Raw genomic sequence first — 13541 nt, 5'->3', positions numbered from 1 at the left:
TCTATTTATGTATAACTCAGATAGACATAAAATTAGAAATTGTAATATTGGTACTAGGGATGTATTAGACCACTCAGGGGTATACCTTACTCAACATTTAGATAATCAACAGAAAGATACACTTTGGAGGTTTGAATCTTGAATGATACAGCGATACAGAAGCAGATTGAGAATGAATTTGAAATGTATCTCCAATGATAATGGGGAAGTATCTCCAAATACTATGTGGGATGGCGCAAAGACTGTAATTCGAGGCAGAATTATTGCTCTAACTGCTTTTCGTAAAAAAGAGAAACAAAAAAAGATTATTAGCTTTATAGGAGGAAATGGAAAACTTGGAGATCAACACAGCAACCAGAAAGATCCACAGATACTGATTCGGTTAAGAAAAGTTAAACAAGACCTAAATGGGATTTATGATGAGGAAATAGAGAGACAGATCAAATTTGCTAAACAAACGTATTATGAAACAAGACCTATAAAGCAATGGAACTTCTATCCTGGAGGATAAATAAACAACAGGCAAAAAATACAATTAAAAAAATTAGAAACACTAAAACCCTAAAGGTATGTAATAGATTAAAAGATATAAAAAAATCGGATTTATATACTCAACCAAATAGGGCCGATACTCCAACTATAAAACATTTTTTTGATTCTTTAGATCTTCCATCAATATAGGAACATCAGAATAAAATATTGTGTACTGAAATAACAATAGAAGAATTAAATTGTGCCATACCAAAGCTGAAAGCAAACTGTCACAAATCGCTCAGCTACGCCTCCCTCTGGTTTCATCCGCTCCCTCTCTCCGGAATTCTAGGACTGCATTTCCCATCTCTCCCCCCGGTCATTATCTATTCCCATCCCTGCCTGGTTTGTCATATCATTCTCATCACCGTCACCTGTTGATCATTATCTTCCCTTTATCTGGACTGTATCCCCCATTGTTACTTTGCAAAGTCTTGTTTTGCCCTGCTGACATTACCGAGCGTTATTCCCTGTCTCTAGTTATCATCTGTCCCTTTGATCCCCGCCTGGACTCTGTTCTGTGAACCTTTGCTGCCTGCCTCGACCTTCGCCTGTGTTTCGTTACGAGTTCTGGATTGTCCCTTAAACTGTGTCTGCTCCAGTACATGTCTGCTTCTCTCTGCTTTATTACTTGTGTGAATAAAATACTGCAAATGGATCTCCAAGCCTCTGACTCACCCTTACACAAACAAGGCACCAGGCTTGCTGAGATGCTGAGAAAGCATTCGACTGTTGGATGGGATTACTTGTATCAAGTTTTGGCAAGATTCTGGTTTAATGATAGTTGTATTCAATGCATTCAAGTATTATACTCCTCACCAGTAGCTAGGATAAAAATGAATGGTCACTTGTCTGAAACAATCCATTTGGAAAGAGGAACATGTCAGGGCTGCCCCTTAAAGGTTGTATAGGTAAGAATTGTCTAAATAACTTTTTTTCAAATTGGCTTAAACTGTCTTTATATACCAATACATAATTAAAATGTAAGTACTTTGAAAAAGAGAGTATAAAAATTGAGTGACTATAGTGTTTTTAATCTTCAAAAAACACAGCTCATTAATTCCACTCGGGACGAAACAAGTGATTGGCTTGCGCGACTGTCACTCTCCGTCGCCATGACTACCGCCGCTATTATTGGCTCTGCCCACGTGCGCGCAGTCGCGCACCCGTTTTTAGGTGGGAGTGAATGGAATTAATGAGCTGTGTTTATTGAAGATTAAATACACTATAGTCACTCAATTTTTATACTCTCTTTTTCAAAGTACTTACATTTTAATTATGTATTGGTATATAAAGACAGTTTAAACAAATTTGAATAAAAGTTTTTTTTAGACAATTCTGACCTACCCTACCTTTAAGTCTGGCTCTGTTTGCCCTGTTCATTGAGCCTTTGGCCCAAGCAATAAGAGAGGATTCAGAGATAAAAGGGATCTCGATTAGAGGAGATGAACATAAGATCTGTATGTATGCATGTCCTATTGTTTCTGACTAACCTAAAGTCGAGTATTCCTAAATTGATGACCCTTTTAAAAACATATAATTTATATCCTGGGTATAAAATAAATATACAAAAAACTCAAACTCATATAAGAAGACAACATGATTTCAATTGGAAATCTCGGTCAATAAAATATTTGGGGATAACTCTAACAAAAGATATATTCGAAACTCTTTCAAAGTAATTATGGTATTTCTAAATGGACCCTGCTCCCATTAGATATGAGTTATCGAATAGAAATAATTTAAATGAACATGCTACCACGGATAGTTTATCTTTTTCAATCACTGCCTCTGGAAGTATTGCAAAAACATGTTTTTAAAACACATAATGCTACAGCGAGCAGACCTAGGCGAGGCAGTAGTGATGGGATTTATGGCTCTTTGAGGGTATCCGGATCTTGGCGATCCGTTCCTTTCAAAGGAAGAGCCTTTTGGCTCTTTTTAAATATTTAGTCCGTTTTAAGAAGCCAGCTTGGTGGCATCTCAGTTTATCATGGAAATAATCACTGGGAGGAATGATGAGGTGAGATTTGTAGTCAAATAATTAAAACTCAGATATCACACACCAATATCTGAGTTTGAATTATTCTGAAATATTGATTATTACCTCATTTGTCATGTGTGGACTATATTCCATAGGGTTGCACAACATCCCTCTGCTTAGAAAGTGACATCACTATTTTGGATTTACCTTTAGTACAAAGTGTGTGTAGGCCTATGTGTAAAGCTATGTTGACTTATGTTATACAATACCTACTCACAAATAAACATAAAAAACAAAGCCGACTGCAATGAATTTCTGTGCAAAACAGCTTTTCTACAAACACTTCCACACAAGAACATTGTTATCACACAAGAACATTTTGATAGAAAACAAAAAATATTTAAAGTTTTAAATATATACTGTAGATAAAATTAGAATAAATAAAATGGAAATGTCTACATACAGTCCACTATTACTACTGTAAACTTTGCAAATAGGACATCACCTGATGATCGATGATGTGACTTATATGGTTATTTTTGTATGATCAACTCTGGAAATATTCCTTCATTCAAAAAACGTAATTTGATTTAAGGATGAAGATTGCACAGTAAAGTGAGTGAGTGAAAGCAATTGGGACATTGCTTAATTTGTATTATCTTTACTCTTATTGGTGTCGTGCTACAGACCTAATTTAAATATTATGCAGGAAATGTAAACGCATGGTGTCCTGATTGGCTAATGATCCGATCTGCTTGATCGGATCATGGTGATCGCATGTTAATGCCAAGTGTAAACGCAGCCTTTGTGTGCATCTGTGTGAAACACGCATAGGAAAAAAAGAACCACAGAAAGAACGGCTCCCCTCCAGCCGCGACTCGGCTCCCATCGTTCATGTTAATGAGCTGTTCAAAAGAATCGGTTCGTTCACGAACGTCACAACTCTACGAGGCAGCTCGCATGCCTATTGGCTGCTCTGCGGCAACTTGCTGCAACCTCTCGGCAAGCTGCCTGTGACGTAAGCACAGCGCCTTCAGTCGTCACGGCCTGCCAGAATGGGAGTGGCTATGCCTATATAAGCCAGATCCCGATAGGGTGCTCTTTGGTTTTTCATCAACTGAAGCGAAACCAGATCGCAGCACAAGCATGGAAGGGTTACGCAACACTCGTTCCCTCTTCTAGAGAGAACCGAGGTTACGTTAATAACCGAGACGTTCTCTTACGAGAGTACTCTTGTGTTGCGTAAGCTAGCTTACACTACGGGAACCCAATTTAAAATGCCGTGCGTGCTGAGAATTGTCCACAACATAGTCCCAAGGGCATGTGCCCGGGGCTCATATGATAGGTGGGTAATGACAAGGCTGACGAGAAGTGGGCCTTAGAGCAAAACAGAAGGCGACACAGTCGCCTAATGAATGAATAGGTGCTTAACACAGTCAGGGTAGACCTTAGCCGGACTGAACTGTAGAATGACAGCTGGACTGAGCACAGTCCACTCTGTATAGGAATGCCAAGGCATGACACGCAGCCTGGTCGGAACCGAGTCGGGCAGAACTGCAGATACCTTGTTTAGACTGACAACAATCTAGCCTGTAGGGCAGGAACTTCTAGGTTGTAAAACCTTATAAATGTAGACGGAGAGGCCCAGCCTGCTGCCATACAAATATCTTGAAGTGAGACCCCCCTGGACCAGGCCCACGAAGAGGCCATGCCTCTGGTGGAATGAAGGCCTTTGGATGTATAAGCCAGTGTGATACCATCAACTATCCACCTGGAAAGGAAAGCGGTTTTGAGTGAGAGATACTTTAGTCCCACAGATTGTAGTGGTTCAAAAGGGTCACCTTTCATGGCCTCTAGGACCGTGGAAAGGTCCCAGACGGGAACCGAAGGGGGTCAAGGAGAGTTCAACCTCCTAGCTCCTTTAAGGAAGCGGACGATAAGGGCGTTCCTTCCCAGTGACTGGCCATGCGTTGGTTTTACAAACATAGCTGTGGCCGACACGTACACTTTGAGCGTGGAGGGGGACCTGCCCTCATCCAACAGCTCTTGTAGAAAGGAGAGAACCTCCGTAACCCCACAGTATTGTGGATCCACGTTTTGGGCTGAACACCAGCCGGAGAACACTGACCACTTGGAAGCATAGAGCCGTCTAGTAGAGGGTGCTCTAGCCTGTGTAATCGTGTTTAACACTCCTACTGGGAGGTCAACGGGTATCCTTTGATAGCCCATACGTGCAGAGCCCAAAGTTCAGGGTGTGGATGCCAAATCGCGCCCTTGGCCTGGGAGAGGAGATCCCTCCTCACCGGAATCGGCCATGAGGCCGTGCTCATTAGCTGCATCAGCTCCGGGAACCATACTTGGTTCTTCCAAAGCGGGCGCTACGAGGAGCACAGAGCATTTGCTCTCCCTGATTCGTTTTATTACCTGTGGTAACAACATGATCGGTGGAAATGCATAGAGCGGGCGGCTGGGTCAGTCGTGGGCCAGCGCGTCCCTGTTCTTTGTGAAGAATATTGGGCAATGAGCGTTGTCTTGGGACAACTTCTGCCAAACATGTCCCACAGCGACTGAACTACCTGAGGGTGAAGGGACCATTCCCCTGGGGGAACATTGTCTCTGGACAGCATGTCCGGACCCACGTTCAGACGGCCCGTCATGTGCGCCGCTCTCAGCGAGCGCAGGTTGTGCTGAGACCACACGAGGAGGCGTTCTGCCGACGCATGAAGGTTCCGTGATCTGAGACCGCCCTGGCGTTTTATGTAGGACACCACCGACATGTTGTCCGTGCGGACTAAGACAAGGTGGCCCTTTAAGAAGGGGAGAAAACGACCGCTTTCATCTCCAGACAGTTTATGTGCAAGCACTTCTCTCGGCCTGACCACAGGCAAAAAGCCGGCCTGCCCTCGTAGAGGGCGCCCCAACCTCAGTTGGAGGCATCTGTCGAGACTACTTTCAGCTTCGAGATCGCTCCCAGATAGACGCCTGACTGATACCAGGATATAAATTATACCCTGACTGACTTGATGCGGGCATGACCGGAGGTCCATGCCCGGCGCAGGAAGCGCTTCCTCAGACATTGCTGAAGTGGACGCATGTGAAGCAAGCCCAGCCGCAGTACCGCTAAGGCCATGAGACCTAGCATCCTCTGAAAACATTTGAGAGGAATGACACTGCCAGCTTTGAATGACGCCGCTAGGCGCTTTATTCGCAGCGCACGCTGTGACGTAAGCCACGCTGTCATTGACACAGAGTCCAGATCTGTACCCAGAAAAGAGATCCTCTGGCTGGGAGACAGTGAACTCTTGGCCCAGTTGACTTCGAGACCCAAGCCTTCTAGATGGCTGAGTAGTAAAGCCTTGTGTGTCATCAGTTCCGCCTCTGACTGCGCTAGAATTAGCCAGTCGTCCAAATAGTTCAGTACTCGCATACCCCATTGTCTTCGCACGTATGGCTAGGGGTAGAATGGTATCTGGGCTCTGGTCGCTGTGTAATGGACCCGGAGACCCGAGTGGGCTGATACATTGACACTGCGCTTACAGTGTTTATATGAGGCGGCGCGCTGACAGCAGCGGCCGGTCTGTTTACATATAACACACCTGTCGTGGGGACAGGGAGGTGTTTTATTGAAGAAAGCCCTATACAGTATGTGTGTGTGACACAGGGCGCACAGTGTTTATTAGTGAGCGCTGAGAAGCGGCCACACTTTTTACACTTAAAACACTCGGGGTGTTTATAGATGAGAGCCCTAGGTGAGTGTGTGTCACTGAACGGGCAGTGTTTATGAGTAGGTGTGAGCACTGAATATCGGGCACATTTCCTACATTTGAAACACAAGCGGCTATAGCCGATTTTATTGATACTGTTGTTCAACTTTTTTTTGTGCTGTGGTCTTTTTTTGGCAAGGAGTAGTGGCAGAGATTGTGAAAATAATGGGGGCAGAGGTTGATTTTTCGTTCACTACTATATATTTAGGTAAAATACCAGGAAATGTTTTAGACAAGGATAAATATTTATAAAAAATATTGTTAGCAAGCAGGAGGAAAGCAATAACCTGTAAATGGTTGCAGGTTGACCCTCCAACTAGGATCAGTGGTTAGGGATCGTAAATGAAATATACAGTATGGAGAGACTTACATTTATATTAAGGCTCAAATTTTACAAATGTAACAAGTTTTGGGAAAAATGGATTATGTATGTAAACCATTGAGGAAAGTGTGATAATGTATATCAAGATGTTGGAATTATTTTGTGATACTGTCTGATATTCTGGCATCCATGATAACTGTGTTCTTTGTTCCAATACAAACAAAAGTAAAAAAAAAAAAAAAAAAAAAACGCATTCCCTTGTCAGTATGTTTCATAAACCTGATTTAATTAGGTTACAACAACAAATTTTTTATTTATAAATGAGGTAGAAATACCCCCTTAAAGCAACAATTGCACATGTTTACTTTTTACAGTGTGTGTGGAATAGTATGTGTGACGGCGGGTTTGAAACAGAATAATGACTTTAGGCTGAACTATTCCTTTCAGTCACACTGAAGAACAGGCGACAGATTTTAATTTTTTCATAAAGCATGATCTCTCTTTGTGAGTTTGTATTTTTTATAAGCAACTTTGTTTTTTTCAGTGCAAACACTTGTGTGTGTGTGCATGTGTTAAAACATTTTGCATATCTATGTCAAGTTTTTGAATGTCAAAATAAATTAAGCTCAAAAAGCTGATGTCTTGTTAAATAGTTTATATATACTTGGTTTCAAATTTAGTGTTTTAGAAATGGTCTTTGTGTTGTTCAATGAAAAATCTGGATTCCTTCTATATACAAGTTGTAGTAAAGTGACCCCTTCTGTTCAAAGTTGGATATTGCATGTAATATTGTTTAAATCCTTATATGATGACATCACAAATGTGAGCCTTGCATGGCAAGCCGTTTTGACTTTTGTTCATTTCCAGGATATGAATTCTTGATAACAACAATTCAATTTTCACTAGTTGAAATGATCATTCTTGATATCAGGAATTACATTTCCACTAGTAACAATGGCAATTTTTGATATCTTTCACTAACTTCACCTCTGGGGACATCAGGGACTTATTTTACATCTTGTAAAAAGGGGCATTATGCACCCCTTTAATGTCAAATATCTCTGAAATACAATAATTCAAATAATTCATCAAAGACTTTATTCAGTATCACCATCAAATCAACATGAGGAGTTCTTTACACAGACACACAGATTTTACAACTCATTATTAACAGCATTTAAAAATGTGCTTAAAATAATAATCCCCAAGTGTCCTGTGCACTCGTCCTGGGCCTTGTGTTTATCTCCATGTCAGTGTGTGTATCAAATTTCAACATTTAAAGCCACACTGTGTAACTTTTAGCCCTCTAGCAGTTGGAGAATTAACATGCATGCATTTTGGTTGTATTTCAGCTGTACTGATCTACATGGATGAATGTTATTCGAGATGGGTAATTCCCTCCTTGCCATTTTCAAAGACCCATAGTCTAATTTTCTTGTTTGTTGTGACAAGAAACGTTCGAAGCTTCTTTTCTCTGTATACAGATATGAAGTGACATGCATGGGTGAATGACGTATGTATATCAATTTTCTGCAAAATCTGTGCTGACAAATCTAAAAATTTAAATAATTATTTTAAGTTGATCAAAATATATTAGGGTAAAGACTTAGTTTAGAATCATTATTTTTTAAGTTACATATAGCTTTAACTTAGTATGAATAAATTATTTAATAATCATCAATGTAACTAACTAAAGTGATAAGTACCAACATTAAAGACAGACTCACATTAAAAATGATCCAGTAGTTTCATGGTATGACTATGAGGAAGGCAGGGCAACGAGTACAGCCAAACTTGAGTCATTTCCCCGTCGCCTCGATCATAAGACTATCATGAAGAAAAACAGGTACAGTAGATGTACTTCAGACTGCTCTCTACTGTAACTGTTGAGTGCAGTACACTGTGCTGTTACAACACATACATGTACTGTAGCTGTTTCCCTATACTACTGTAATAAAAATAAATGCATCAAATTGCCTCACATACAGATTGTAATGGCCCTTAGATCAGTTAGTATGGTTTCAATCTGTAGTACCACTACCATGCTCCAGGGGGCTCTCCATACTACTCCTCCTCTGGATAAAAGGCAGGGAGAAGTAGAGTTGGGGCATGTTTGGTTGGAGAGAAGGGCCCTGTCCCAATATCCACACTACGCCCTAAGGTCTTCCTCGAAGTGGACACTTGTTGAAAGTGCACTTAGCGGAGTAAGTGCGCAAGGGGCCGAAGCTGTGAAGAGCAGAATTGGGGCAGTTTTGCACACGTCACTTCTGTTGTGATCAGGAGAGCAAACAAACTGTGAAATTTATTAGGTTTGGTGTTTGTCTGGAAAACCAAGATTGTGATTTAATTTATTAATTTATTGTTATGTTTTGGAAAGTTATAAAGAGGTTTAAATCTAAACCCAACTTTAATCCCAACTTTAATCAGTGGATGAATGAGGTTAAACTCTTGTGCAAATCTTTAAAATGTGTAAAAAATCAGAAAGCCTTTAAATTGATGTCTCTTTTGGATTTGTTTAAATTAATTTAAAAGCCCTTTTTGATATATATATATATATATATATATATATATATATATATATATATATATATATTTTTTTTTTTTTTTTTTTTTTTTTTTTTTTGTATTTCTTTTATTTAATTATTTGGGTGTTTTATTGTTTTATTGAGTTTTCTGTTCTTTGTAATAGCTATGCTCAACCTAGGCTGAACAACTGCTGTTATATTCAGAGATTTGTTAATGTACCTTGTTTGTTTGTGTTGATGCTTAATAAAAAAAATAAAAAAAAGGAGAGCAAACATGGCGCTGGCCACCTAAAAGGTATTAGAAGCTATACAAGTCAAGAAATAAAGTAAGTTAAACGATTCAGACAAACATAAGTCTGCAGGCTACAACGTTAAAGCTAAATAGCCTAACTAATATATATGACGTTATGAAACTAAATTTTGCCCTCAGCCAAAACGTTTTGCCAGGGAACAAATTTAAAGATTAATGAGATCAAAGATCGCTCGTTAGATATAGCCTACACAAGGAAAATAATATATCATGTTTAACCACTAGACTACAGACATCAGCCAGCGGCAAACGTCAGAAGGACTAGCCGAGGTAAAGGCTTCCAGGCGGGAGCGCTGAACGCCCGGTGATCGCCTGATTTCACAACGTCAGATCAAAATTTTAAATAGGAGCTATCTCTATAAATAAATAACATATTTGAGCTTTAAACAACTACATTCTCGACTGAAAAACGCTTAAAACTACATTTCGTGACACAATAACAGTAGTATTTTTAAATTTCGCAGTCTTTCTCCTCTGCTATGGACTAGCTGCACGGGGCCGCCATTTTGGAATTCTGAACAGCGAGTGTGCGGTTAGACAGTTCCGGTTTCGCATTATGCACGGTGCAGGGAGCCGGAGAAAGCCGAAAATTATACCTTTTATAGTGGTTTATAGAATAAATTATATAACTTAAAATACTACCAAGATCCATATTACTATCACACGAGCCAATGGCAATTAAATGCACGGATGCATAGTCAGATTTTGAAATACAACTGTTCACGAACAGAAGATTGTATTGGACTCATGCTGCATACGCAATGACAATTATGCCAACTGTAAATATAGTTACAACTACGATTAGAGTTGTTAAATAAAATACCCCGTGAACATTCACACGTTTGCCCTGTGATAGGCTACAATTTATCTCCATAAATACTATTTTCTCAATTCTGCGTATATATTTTCACTTACTCGATCAATATTATCATCACATATTTTACATTTTTAACTGTAGGTAACGTTACCACAAAAATGTAGGCTACTATAAGTTTGTGTATATTTTACACGTGTACAATACTGTATGCGCTGCTTATAAACACCAGACAGATAATGATTTATGAAACAGATGCTCTTTACTCATCTCACTTGCACAGAATAAATGCAGTAATAGAAAGGATAGAAACTCACAGGTGAAATACACAGAAAATTATATGCATTAAAAAATTTGGTCGGGTTGAAGTCATCCCTCCGGATCTTCTGTATCCACTCAGCCTGTAAGTTACCGCAGCGTCAGCAGGGAATAACGTTACATGAAAGCTGACTTTGTTGTAACGTGACGAAACGGTACATATATAACAGCACACAACAATGAAGTGCTGAGGCTGTCACCCTCCGAAAGGCAAGTCGCCTCTCTTGAATCCTAAAAACACTCATTGTGAAAAATGATCTCTCTAGTAATGGAACTCGGTCACTGTTGTCTCTTGCTCTCGCTGTCTCCCGCTCTCGCTGTCAGATCACCGGAAGTACTGGCCCGCACACTCAGGGTTCGAACGTCAACGGTCGCCATTTTGTGCACGGAGCGAATTGACGCAGCTTGAGATTTTAGTTAGCAACCGTTTTGTTCCGCCATTGGTTCGCTGTTCGAAACGTCACGACACTACAAGGATTCTGGGTAATACCCTAAAGCAAAGTGAGTTCTGATGCGCACTTGCGAAAGGGGTGCATTAAGTGCGCTGATGAGCACCCCTGGAGAACACCATTAGAGAATCGGGACACCCTACGGTCTTGCACCCCTTGCACCCCTCACCGCGCATTGAGGGGCACAAGGGCGCAAGTGCGGGTATTGGGACAGGGCCAAGCATGGGGTGCTTCTCAATTCTTATTTCTGCATCCTCGTTTCCTTTCCTCGCGTCTCAGCTGCACCCCCTGGAGGACGCGGGGGAAGGCTGCAAAGAAAGAAAAGGAGGACGGAGGAATCAAATGAAAGCGTTTGTTATACATTGGAATACTTGATCACTCGAGCATCACTTTACAGCGTCATCAGCAGCGCTCTAAAGATCTGCCCTTATGTTGTTGAAGTTTGGTTATTTAAGAAATTCATAATAAATAATAATAAAGCAAGATACCCTGTTGAAATATGTGACATGTGGTTTATATAACCTGCAATAAAATGATATAACTATACAATTATTGTGAAGGGGGAGGAGAATTTACACTTGCGTCACATTAAGTCAATAAAACACTTCCGCATAGGATACACCCGTGTATCCTCGCTCATAGCTCCTCTGGAAGCCTCCTCACTCCTCGATCCTCGCCTCCTCACGGTGCAATTAGAGAATTGAGATGTCCTTCAAGATGGCTGAGCTCGATCGGTTTCCGGGTCATAGGACGGAGGAGCGAGGAGACGAGGAGGGATATTGAGAAGCACCCCCGGCCTCCTCTTTAGCTAACCTTATGTGTAGAGTCTGGATTGAGAAACTGTTGTTTTAAGCTCATCCAAGTAAGTGTTTTGTTCAGTTGTGTATTATTAACATTGTATTTGGTGGGTTACATCTTATTTTGGGTAATTTCATGTGATTATGTTTGGTGTTAATGCTAGCCTGTATGTTTCTATTAGAAGGACTTCTCATACATCCCTCAGCCACAAGTTTCATCTTTCTTATTCTACTGGGTTGAGACATCTTCTATCCTATGCTGTACTGTTTCTTATGGGATGTTATTGAGTTATACCGATGTCATCATTGGATAAATTAAATCACCTGATAACAGGGATGTTTGACACCATTATTGCAATACCCTAAACTGAAGCCTGAGATGATTGAAACCAGGATTTGAAATTATCTACTGGACAGTTTGCTCCTTTCTTGGTTAACAAACCCCTTCACTTGCACCATTCTCAAAGACCTCTAGAGGAAAGCCAATTCTTGGACAATGACCAGATAAGCTTGGTTTCTTTATATCGTTATTCACCATAACATGAAAGAAAACATACATGTGACTATCTTTATGTTGACTCTCTGTGTGTATGGTTTTGTGTGCATTAATTAATATAAACACTTCAGCAACTACTTCTGTGTTTGGACTTATGGTTTGAGTGTTTCTGAATCGTAAAAAGGATGTGTTACAGTTACAGTAATCAGTACTTCTATTTATATAGAACACAGAGACGATGAAATGGAAGAAATATTTCAGTTGATGCAAGCCAAATATTTCAGTTGATGCAAGCCAGCGGGGAACAGGCATGACTGCCTGACTAGGGCTAATATAGGCTGTGATGCTGGCATGATTCTCTGGCCTGTCCCAGACCAAAGACGGGATGCTGGGTCAGAGTTTTTTTTTTTTTTTTTTGGAGTATTGTATTGTACAGTACAATAAGGAATAAAAAAATGTGCCAATGTATCCATTGGTTGTGTCTTTTGTGTTCATCATGTGAAAAGATTTGAGACTGTAAGGCCTCATCCACACTACTGCGTTTTAGTTTAGAAACGGAGAATTAAAACGAATACGATCTTCCTCCACACCAGCGCTTTAGCTGCGTATTATAATTGTATTACAATCGTAGAGCCGAGCGTGAGCCTCTGCGTCATCGTTTCTAATGTCCTCCGTTTTGACCGTCTTCACTAAAACGCCCTCCGGAGATTCAAAACGCAAAACGGGGTCGTCAGCGTTTCTAAACTTCTCTGTTTTAGGTCTTCATTTTGCCGTTGTAGTCTGGACGGGAGGTGCAAACGTAGCAAAAGGTCTCCGTTTCTAAACGAAAACGCAGTAGTGTGGATAGGGCCTAAGACTGGAAAAAAAACAGTTGATGAACGACTCCTCGAGGACAAAAGGACCTTGATGGAAATTACCATTTGAAGCAAAAGTCTCACCTACTCTACTTTTTTTTTATGTCAAGTGCTCACGGAAGAGATGAGTTTTCAGTTGTCTTTTGAATGTAGTTAGGGATTAATATTGGGATTAATGTTGGGTTTGCATCTCTTCTCTTTATTCCAGAGCATTTGATGTTATAGTATTGATTATCTTTGAACTGATTATGAAATTGGCATGATACTTTTACCTGACATAATAAATTATACACGTGATTTTATTCTAACGGACTCATTATTTGCAGTAAAGAGTTAAAAGAGTGGTTGATTATGATTTCACTTTTCTAACTGTAGTT

The sequence above is a fragment of the Phoxinus phoxinus genome (genome assembly GCF_949152265.1).
Source record: "Phoxinus phoxinus genome assembly, chromosome: 2".
Classification (NCBI taxonomy): Eukaryota; Metazoa; Chordata; class Actinopteri; order Cypriniformes; family Leuciscidae; genus Phoxinus; species Phoxinus phoxinus.
The sequence above is the reverse complement of the archived record's forward strand: the minus strand, read 5'-3'. Positions refer to the sequence as shown.